Source organism: Colobus angolensis, unplaced genomic scaffold, assembly GCF_000951035.1.
Source record: "Colobus angolensis palliatus isolate OR3802 unplaced genomic scaffold, Cang.pa_1.0 Scaffold103, whole genome shotgun sequence".
Lineage (NCBI taxonomy): Eukaryota > Metazoa > Chordata > Mammalia > Primates > Cercopithecidae > Colobus > Colobus angolensis.
This window is the reverse complement of record NW_012111253.1, coordinates 4,624,904-4,634,128: the sequence shown is the minus strand read 5'-3', so window position 1 is coordinate 4,634,128 and position 9,225 is coordinate 4,624,904. Positions and strand designations below refer to the sequence as shown.

Sequence of the window (9,225 nt, the reverse complement as noted above, 5' to 3'; positions counted from 1 at the left end):
AGAATTTAGGCAGAAAGGAGCCTGGGGTTGGGGTAGACAAGGACCTTTTCAATGTGTGATCTGCAACCCTGCAGCTTCTCCCAGTCCTGGCACTATATTGACTGCAGTTTGAATAGCTTGTAATTGTGGAAGCAAAAGAGAAACCCTGCAGTGGTCTTATGTTCTGAATTGCATACCCTGAAAATTCATATGTTGAAGTCCTAACCCCTCAGTGCCCCAAGATGTGACAGTATTTGGAAACGGGGTCTTTAAAGTGGTAATTAAGTTAAAATGAGGTCATATGGGTAAGCCCTAATCCAATATGGCTGGTGTCTTTATAAAGAGGAAATTAGGACACAGACACACACAGAGGGAAGACTGTAAAGATACAGCCAGAAGACAGCCATCTACAAGCCAAAGAGAGAGGCCTCAGAAGGAACCAACCCTGCTGGCACCTTGGTCTCAGACTTCCAGCCTCCAGAACTGTGAGAAGATAAAATTCCGTTGTTTAAGCCCCCAAGTGCATGATACTTTGTTACAGGCAAAGCCCTAGGAAGCTGGTTTTCAAAAGTGACCATGAACCCCACCTTTCTTTACCCCTTCCTAGAAGGCTGGCTCTGTTCCTCACACAGACTGGCTATGCTCCCAGCAGGATGCCATGGTGAGGGGGTCTCTCCTACCTGCCACCCTGACCCCCCACGTTATCCCATAGCTGACACCTTAACTGCAGGGGCTTCACCAGCAAAGCCCTCTTAGATACTGAAAAGTCATCTTCATCCTGAAGTTCCTTTTGGTCACTTGCTTCCAACTGTCTCTAAGAATTAAACCCTTGCCATCTCTTCACAGTGTATACTTTGGTGGAAGATAAAGCCAGATTCAGTTGTTTTTCTTGAAATAGGAGATGGAATTTTCCCCAATGTAAAAATAATGGTGCCCAATTCTTGTGGGAGGTGGACAGGGCTGGCGCTGGCACTGCAGGTCTTCCTTTCCCTCAGAAATAGCCCCACAATGGCCTCATTTTCTAAAACTTGCAACTCAGCGAGTACTTAGCCTTTAGCAAGAAGCATCCTCTCTGCTCAAGTTGAAAAGAGAGTGATCCATTTGACAATGTAGGCAAGCACTCAAGTAGTGGAAATTGAAGAGTTCCGCCAGTGCCTGTCCACCGGCCTTGGGGTTCAGGCATATTACCTCAGCGGACTCGTGGTCAGAGACAGAGATGTACACGTGGACTTTAGCTTTTCCTACACCTGATGGGGACGTTGAATAAAAAAGTAGGATATTGGGGTGGGGAAGGTAGATGGTGTTGGCAAGTAGCAAGTTTGGAGGGGGAGGGGAGGAACCCTGAGAAGCCAGGGGCAGTTGAAGGGGACTGGGGACAGGCAGGGAAAGGTATGGAGGGAAGGGAAGCATTTTTCTCATTGGCCACAGACAAGGTGATCTGAAGATCCTGGTTGTGAGCAGGTTTATTTTATTTTTTTTGAGATGGAGTTTTGCTCTATTGCCCAGGCTGGAGTGAGTGGGCATGATCACGGCTCACTGCAACCTCCGCCTCCTGGGTTCAAGCAATTCTCCTGCCTCAGCCTCCCGAGTAGCTGGGACTACAGGCACATGCAACCACATCTAGCTAGTTTTCGTATTTTTAGTAGAGACAGCGTTTCGCCATGTTGGCCAGGCTGGTCTCGAACTCCTGACCTCAGGTGATTCCCCTGCCTTGGTCTCCCAAAGTGCTGGGATTACAGGCCAGAGCCACCGCGCCCAGCGAGCAGGTCTTAATAGACTTGACCCTCATATAACAAACCCTGCCGCCCTCCCCACAAGATCTCAGAGCAGGCTTCAAGCCGACATCTCTTGCCTTAAAATAACAGAGGAGGCCCGGGCTGCCTTTTGCCCTCATCCTGGGAGAAGGATCTCTAAGAACTAATTTTTTAACGGAGTGATAAAAGACAAACAAATCAGCCTATTTGGGGGGTGGGGTGGGGGAGGAAAAGGGCAGTGAGAGCTTATGGGTAGTGGGGTGATTGTGAGTTGGTCTCTTTACGATGGGAACCGGAAAGATAATCTTTCTGGAGCATTGAGAGCTCCAGTTAGAATCTTCCTTCCCTGACAAGGGGTTTCCTTCCATTGTTGTGCGGTCTTGAGGCCCCCTTCCTTAGCTCTCGGGGGCAGGCAGTAACAGTGGAGGATATGTACCAAGGGTTGAAGAATTGGAGGGGCTGAGCTGGAGATCTGGAGGAGGAGCTCTGGGCTTCACAGCCATCATGGGGGCAGGGGAGGCTGCAGGGCCTCTGAGAGGCATCTTTGAGATTTGGGGGCTCCTACCCTTCCTAGCCCCTGCCCACTCCCACTCCCCAGCGTCTCTGCATATTTTCAAAGAGCTCATTCAGACCCCGCTGCTCCTCCCTCCCTTCTCCTTTCCCCCTTCCCCTCTCCCTCCACCTCCTTTCCTCCCACCTCCCCCCCTCCTGGTTCTGCCACTTCCTTGTTTACCCTACAGTCTGATGAGGGGAGAGAGCTGCCTGTCTCAGGAATAAGTTTCCTGGTAAATTAGCTACAGGGATTGAAATCCATTTTGATTCTGCCCATTATTAAGTATTGTTATTTCTGCTGTTCATTACCAGCTTGTTTCCTTGATCAACTCTTGGGAACAATGGCTCTTCAAAGTATTTCCCACCGGGGAGCCTGTGTGGCCACCACCACTGTGCCCCAGTCTAAAGTAACCTGCACCAACCACCCCGCCATGTGGAGCTCTTCAGGGCCCAAGCAAGGAGCAAGGTCTTTTCCTTGCTGGCTTGGGAAAAGGCACGGGGCAGGCCAGATGAGGCCAGGTTGGGGGCCTCCCACCCTCTACCTCAGTGCGCCCTCCCAAGGCTGCCACCCTGTCTAGAGAAGCCACACTAGGAAACCCATTCTTACTGTTTTTTTTTTTTTTGGGTGGGGGGCGGAATGAGAAAATAACTTTATTTCATTGTGGGGAGTGGGCACACATCCAACCTCAGAACTTCTGGAACTGCTTCTTGGTGCCCGGAGGTCTTAGTGACCTTGAGCCCATTGAACGCACTGTCTTGCTCAGGGGCCAGCACTCACCCACTGTGATGATGTCGCTGATCTGGATGTCCCTGAAGCAGGGGGACAGGTGTACGGACATCTTCTTGTGGCGCTTCTCGAAGTGGTTGTACTTGCAGATGTAGTGGAGATAGTCTCAGCAGATGACAGTGGTCCTCTGCATCTTCATCTTGGTCACCATGCCAGAGAGGGTCCACCCTCGAATGGAGGCGTTACCAGTGAAGGGGCATTTCTTGTCAATGTAGTTGCCCTCAATCGCCTCTTAGGGTGTCTTGAAGCTCAGACTGATGTTCTGTAGTACTGCAGGAGCTTCTCCATGCCAGTTTCTCCCAGCAGGACCTTCTTGTTTTGAAAGATGGTCGCTGCTTTTGGTAGGCTCACTCCGTCTGTAATTCATACTCAGTTCTAAGCCTAGGGTTATTTCAGTTTATATGCTCTAGAAGACCTCCCAGGGCCTGCAGAATTCATCCTCTAAACCAGAATCACCCGTCTCACACCCCGGACACCTTTCAGTGAGGATCATTCTCCAAGAACCAAGGTCACCCACCCAGGATTCACTCCTTATGTAACGCATAAGGATTCAGAATTAAATACCAAAACCTCAGGCTCCTTGGATTTGCCCTTAGGAGTCAGTTTCCACAGGATTAACCCTTAAGACCGGAGAACTCCAAAAACAGCTTCTTAAATGTGGATTTTAAAAAGGTAACTCTTAAAATGCTGGAGCCTCCACTGAAGTGCGGAGCCCCCAGGATTTAGGAAGCACTCATCTAGATACACACAAAAGCATGCACCCTCCGCCCCAGTTAATCCCTAGGAAATCACCGACGCCCAGAATTAACCCCCGAACTTGAGCCCTGGACCCTGCCCTCCCAGACATGCCCCTGAAGCCCGGGGCAGACCCCGCAGCCTAGGTTCCAGCCCCGAGTCTGCACCTGAATCCCATTCTTACTTTTAATGTTGTACTTGAAAAACAGTTAAGCTATAAGCACAGTAAAGTCCACCAATCTTAAGTGTACAAGTCTGTGACTCTTTACATATGTGTAGACCTACGGTCACCCAGGTTGACATAGAGACATAGAGACTATTTCTAGCACCTGCTCCAGAAGCTCCCTTCTGTCCCCTCCCACTTTCTATCCCCCCAAAGGTAACCATTATTTTGACTTGTAACAATATAGACTTGATTTGTCTGGTTTTTTTGGAGACAGGGTCACCTGGGCTGGAGTGCAGTGGTGTGGTGGTGCAATCACAATTCGCTGCAGCCTCGACTTTCTGGGCTTAAGCCAACCTTCTGCCTCACTCTCATGAGTAGCTAGGACTACAGGCTCGTGCCACCATGCCTGGCTAATTTTTTGTTTTTTATAGAGACACGGTCTCACTATGTTGCCCAAGCTGGTCTCAAACTCCTGGACTCAAGTAATCCTTCCATCTTGGCCTCCCAAACTGCTGGGATTATAGGCATGAGCCATTGCACCCAGCTGATCTTTCCGTTTTGAACTTCAGATAAATAGAATCATACAACACATATTCTTGTGCATTTGGTTTCTTTTGCTCAATATTGTCTGGGATATTCATCCATGTTGTTATATGTAGCAGTAATTTGTTCTTTTTCAGTGCTGTATAGTCTGTTATTGTATGAGTATATCATGATTAGTTTATTTACTCTCCCATTGACAGGCATTTGGGTTGTTTCCAGTTTCAGGCTGTTGTGAATAAAGCTGCTACGTGCATTTGTGTGCAGGGCTTTTGGTGCACACAAACACTTGTTTCTCTTGGCTATATATCTTGAAATACAATTGCTGGGTCATAGGATACACAATAAAGCCATGCCTGATTTCTCAAAGAGCAAGCAAAAAGAGGGCAATGGTCTGAAAGATAAATGATGATATTTTAGTCATTATGTGGGAAGGGAGGTGCTTTTTACTTGTGTGTGTGGTAGGTGGTTACAAATATGGCCCCCGATGAGTTATGCCTCCTGATATCCACATCCATGGGTAGTCCCCTCTCATGTTGAGTTTAGCCTCATGACTTGCTTTGGCCAATGGAACATCAACAATGGCATGTAAAAGAAGAACATCAGCAAAAGCACGATGCAAGCATGATTTGACAAGCACTTGAGTGTTGAGGCTTGCCTACTGCTATAGTCTGAATGTTGGTGCCCCTCCAAAATTCATACGTTGAAACTGAATCCCCAATGTGATGGTATTAAGAGGTGGGGTATTTGGGAGGTGATTAGGTCACAAAGGTTCCACTCCCATAAATGGGATGAATGCTCTTATAAAAGAGGCTTGAGGGAGCCTGATTGTCCCTTCTGCCACGTGAGGACTCAGGGTAAAGGCACTATCTATGAAGCAGAGAGCCCTCACTAGACATGGAATTTGCCAATGCCTTGATCTTGGACTTCCCAGCCTCTAGAACTGTGACCACTAAGTTTCTGTTGTTTATAAATTACCCAGTCTAAGGGATTTTGTTATAGAAACCAGAACAGACTAAGACAGTACTACTGCTACCAACCAACGTGTCCTTTCAGGCATCACTTCCACTCTTTGAGCCCTCTTCTTTGTTGCAACCCATACATGGGGGCAATTATAGTGGTCCTGACTTAACAGAGCAGTTGTGAGACTGCTGAATAATGCTGGTGAAAGCTGTTTGAGCTGGGTAAAGCACTGTGCAAGTGGAAGGCAATGCGGTGCTGTTATCTACAGGAACTGCCATCGACATGAATTGTTTTACTTTGGGGCAAATGGGTTTTGAGTTTTTCCAGGTTGTTTTGCTTTCTGGCCTCTCTTCTTAGCACTCCACATAAATTCAGAGTATTCAGGAATGACAGTGGTCTCTGGAAGCTTTCTCTCACTATCTCCATTTACAGGGGTTATTGTCTTTACATGAGGCTCGTGGCTTGTTTCAGGAAGAAATAGTTTGAGAGTTGCTCGCCTTCCCGGCTGAAACTGAATCATATTTGTTTGTACCACCAAAGCTGCTTTTACATTCAATTTCCTCATGTGTGGAACCAGCGGTGGATTCTTAATTGACTGCCCAAGGGCAGGCTTCAGGAGGCTTTGTGATTATGTACAAAGTTCTGTGGAAGTGGGTGCACGCATGTGGACATACCCTATATGCGTCCACACTTGTGTCTGTCTTGTTCTGTGAAGAGAGGCCTTGGGGTCCATCAGATCATCACAAGTGGACTCTGGGAGACTAAAAACCTTCAGGATTAGGTCTTCAATGTGAGACTGGGATTTTGCGACACCAGCAAGAAGCTCTTGGTGTTGAGAGCTATTGTTCCAAAAAGGAAAACGACCCAGTGTAGCTACTACAGCTGGACCCACAGCCATGCAGAAGTGTCAGCAGGTGTGCGCAAAGCTATGTCCCTGTTGGAACAGATGTTCCTCCCTCCTGGTGGATCCAGGTGTGGGGGCTTCACACCAGGCTGGCGACATGTTTTGGTAAAAAGGTAGTTGCACTCCCATGTTATGTTGAAAAGTATAGACACTATAGAGGGAGGATTATTTTATTCCCTTTTCTCTTTCTCAAGACTCAATTTCCCCTCCCTTTTTAAGGTACAAATGCCAACCTCACATTAGAGGAAGGAGCGTTGAGCATTCAAAGTTAAACTGGGAATTTTGACTCAATGGACCTTGACAAACAGCTCCAATGGAACTCTTCCAACAATGGCTGCTCTTTTACTTTTTATTTTTATTTTTTAAAGTAATGCCAGTGATGGAAGGGGGCGTGTGAAATTAAACAAGTGATTTCTCAGTAAATGCTTTGCTGAGAATTATCTATCAGGGACAACCCACACAATCTATAATAAAGAGGATAGATTTAGGGACCGAGTTCCTTGGCATACTTTGGAGTCCCTGCTCACAGTATGAGTCTGTAAGTGCAGAAACAGAACAGACTTATGCAGCGGCATTGACTCTGGGTTGAATAAGATGAGGGAGACTGGGCTGATCAAGCACGCACAACTGATCCTGCAGGGAGATGCTGCTTGGTGATTGTTGTGGCAGAGAAAGAATTTTATCCTGAGATGAATGGTGCTTCCCTATTCAGGGACTGTTCCACCTGGGGGTGGGGGCATTTGGAAATAGGGGTGCATTTTTGGTTGTCACAATGACTAGGGGGTGCGACTGGAATTTAGCAGGCAGGGGGCCAAGGACACTTAACATCCAACAATGCGGGGGGACTGTCCCACACAATGGGGATTTGTCCAGGCCCAAATATGAATAGTGCTCCCATTGACAAACATGGCTCATCGCTGCAAAGAAAGTTCCAGGTGTCTTTTCTAAAGAACCAATTGGTTCATTAGAGACTAAGAATGGTTTTTCAAGGTGACCCAAGGGATTGGGGCAGGGATTACTTTGAGTAAGAGAGCTGGTGAACTTATCGAAATCCTGTGCATCCTGCAGCCCAACAAGGCTGGAGAGGCGATAGCCGGGCACCTGCTTTAGGTCTGGCAGAGGCCACCTGGAGGGAGGTGTGGGGGTCAAATGGGAGGGCAAGGTTGTGTTACTGGGCAGAGAAGCCAGTTACCACAAATGGAGAGTGAGAAACAGGGCCCACGGGTGGCAATGGTCCTCCCAAAGTGAGACAGCTGGAAAGTCAGAGGAGCATGAATGCCCAAGACAGGGGATTTAGTATGGGGTACAATCAAGGGGTTGCCCCAGAGGGAAAAGGCAGAGGGACCTTTCTGGAGGCCAGGCGGGCCTTGACTAGACAGAAAAGGGGTCTGTTGCTGACTTTATTCTGTTCCAACCCCTGCTTCCTCATGGGAAGAACCTGGCCTCTGGCTCCGCTGGTACCCTGATGGGACTCAGGGCAGTGAGGAGGACTTGGCAAAGCCACAAGCACCTTCCATGATCCTGTCCCCTCCTGGCTGTGGGAGTTGCCTCTGGGAAGTGGGTCCTCAGTGTGTAGGAGGCACCAGGGCATCCCTAAAGCTGCACCATTTAGCCACCCCACAAAAGGAGAGGCAAGAGGGTGTTGCAAGCCCAGCCAACTGTCATTGTCTGCTTCCTGCTCATCCTGTGTCCCACAGCTCTGTGGCTGGGCCAGGCCAAGGGACTCTGAAAGCAAGTATTGAGGTCAGCCCTTAGCCAGCGTTTTGTCTTCTACTAATCTGTGGTTTGCGAGGCAAAGGCGGGAGATGACAGTGGCAGGACAGATCTCAAGCACCTGCAGAGGGAGAGGGAGCTGACTTTCCACAGGGGCTGGGGGAGGGTACCTGGCCCAGCTGCTGACATTTTTACAAAACAAATAAGTGTGAGGCCGTGCTGGTGACCTCAGTGTGATGGAAAAAGATGGTCAGCGGTGTGTCTGCCGGAAATGGCATGTTTCTCAGCCCACCTGTTAGGAAGCAGAAAGGCAGATGTTGAGTCATATCATTCCAGCAAACAGTTATCAAGCGCCGACTACATGCATGCCTGGCATGGCCCCGTGCATTTGATGTGGGTTAGCACATTCAGTCCTCCCAGCCATCCCAGATGGAGGGCTCCAGTATGGTTTCCAGTTCAGAGATGAGGAAATTGAGGCAGAGGTGTTAGTTTCCCCACCCAAGGCTGGACAGCTAAGAAGTGGTGGGAAAGGGATGTGAATCCTGGCAGGCTGGCGCCAGAGTCTGTGGTGTGAGCACCAGCACCCAGGCTGGCTGCCAGGAGCCTCGAAACAGGTCCTGTGAAGGGGGATTTTTGTGTACTTGTGTGTGTGCGTCTGCCCACGCAATTGTGTTTTGGCCTGTGTTCCAGTTATCTATTGCTGCATAATGAATCACTCCAAAACGTAGTGACAAAAAACACAACTACCATGTTATTATTATCTCTCACTCTTCTGGGGGTTGACTGCTCTTAGCTAGTTTTTTTATTCTTTCTGTGTCTGTTTTTGTCTGTCTATATCTTTGTCTCTCTCTCTCTCTCTCTGTCTCACGCAGTTGCCTCCAGACTATGTCTGGGGCTGAAGTCATATATTTTTTAAACTTTTATTTTTACTTTTAATTTTTTTTGAGAAAGAGTCTTGCTCTGTCACCCAGGTTGGAGTGCAATGGCGTGATCCCGGCTCACTGCAATCTCCGCCTCCTGGGTTCAAGCGATTCACCTACCTCAGCCTCCCAAGTAGCTGGGATTACAGACACCCACCACCACGCCCAGCCAATTTTTGTATTTTTAGTAGAGACAGGGTTTTGCCATGTTG

At 48.4% G+C, this 9,225-nt stretch overlaps 1 pseudogene; it reads right to left on the bottom strand.

The window, feature by feature from the left end:
* Nucleotides 1-2,971: 2,971 nt before the first annotated feature.
* LOC105512268 lies at nucleotides 2,972-7,971 on the bottom strand (annotated as a pseudogene).
* Nucleotides 7,972-9,225: the final 1,254 nt, after the last annotated feature.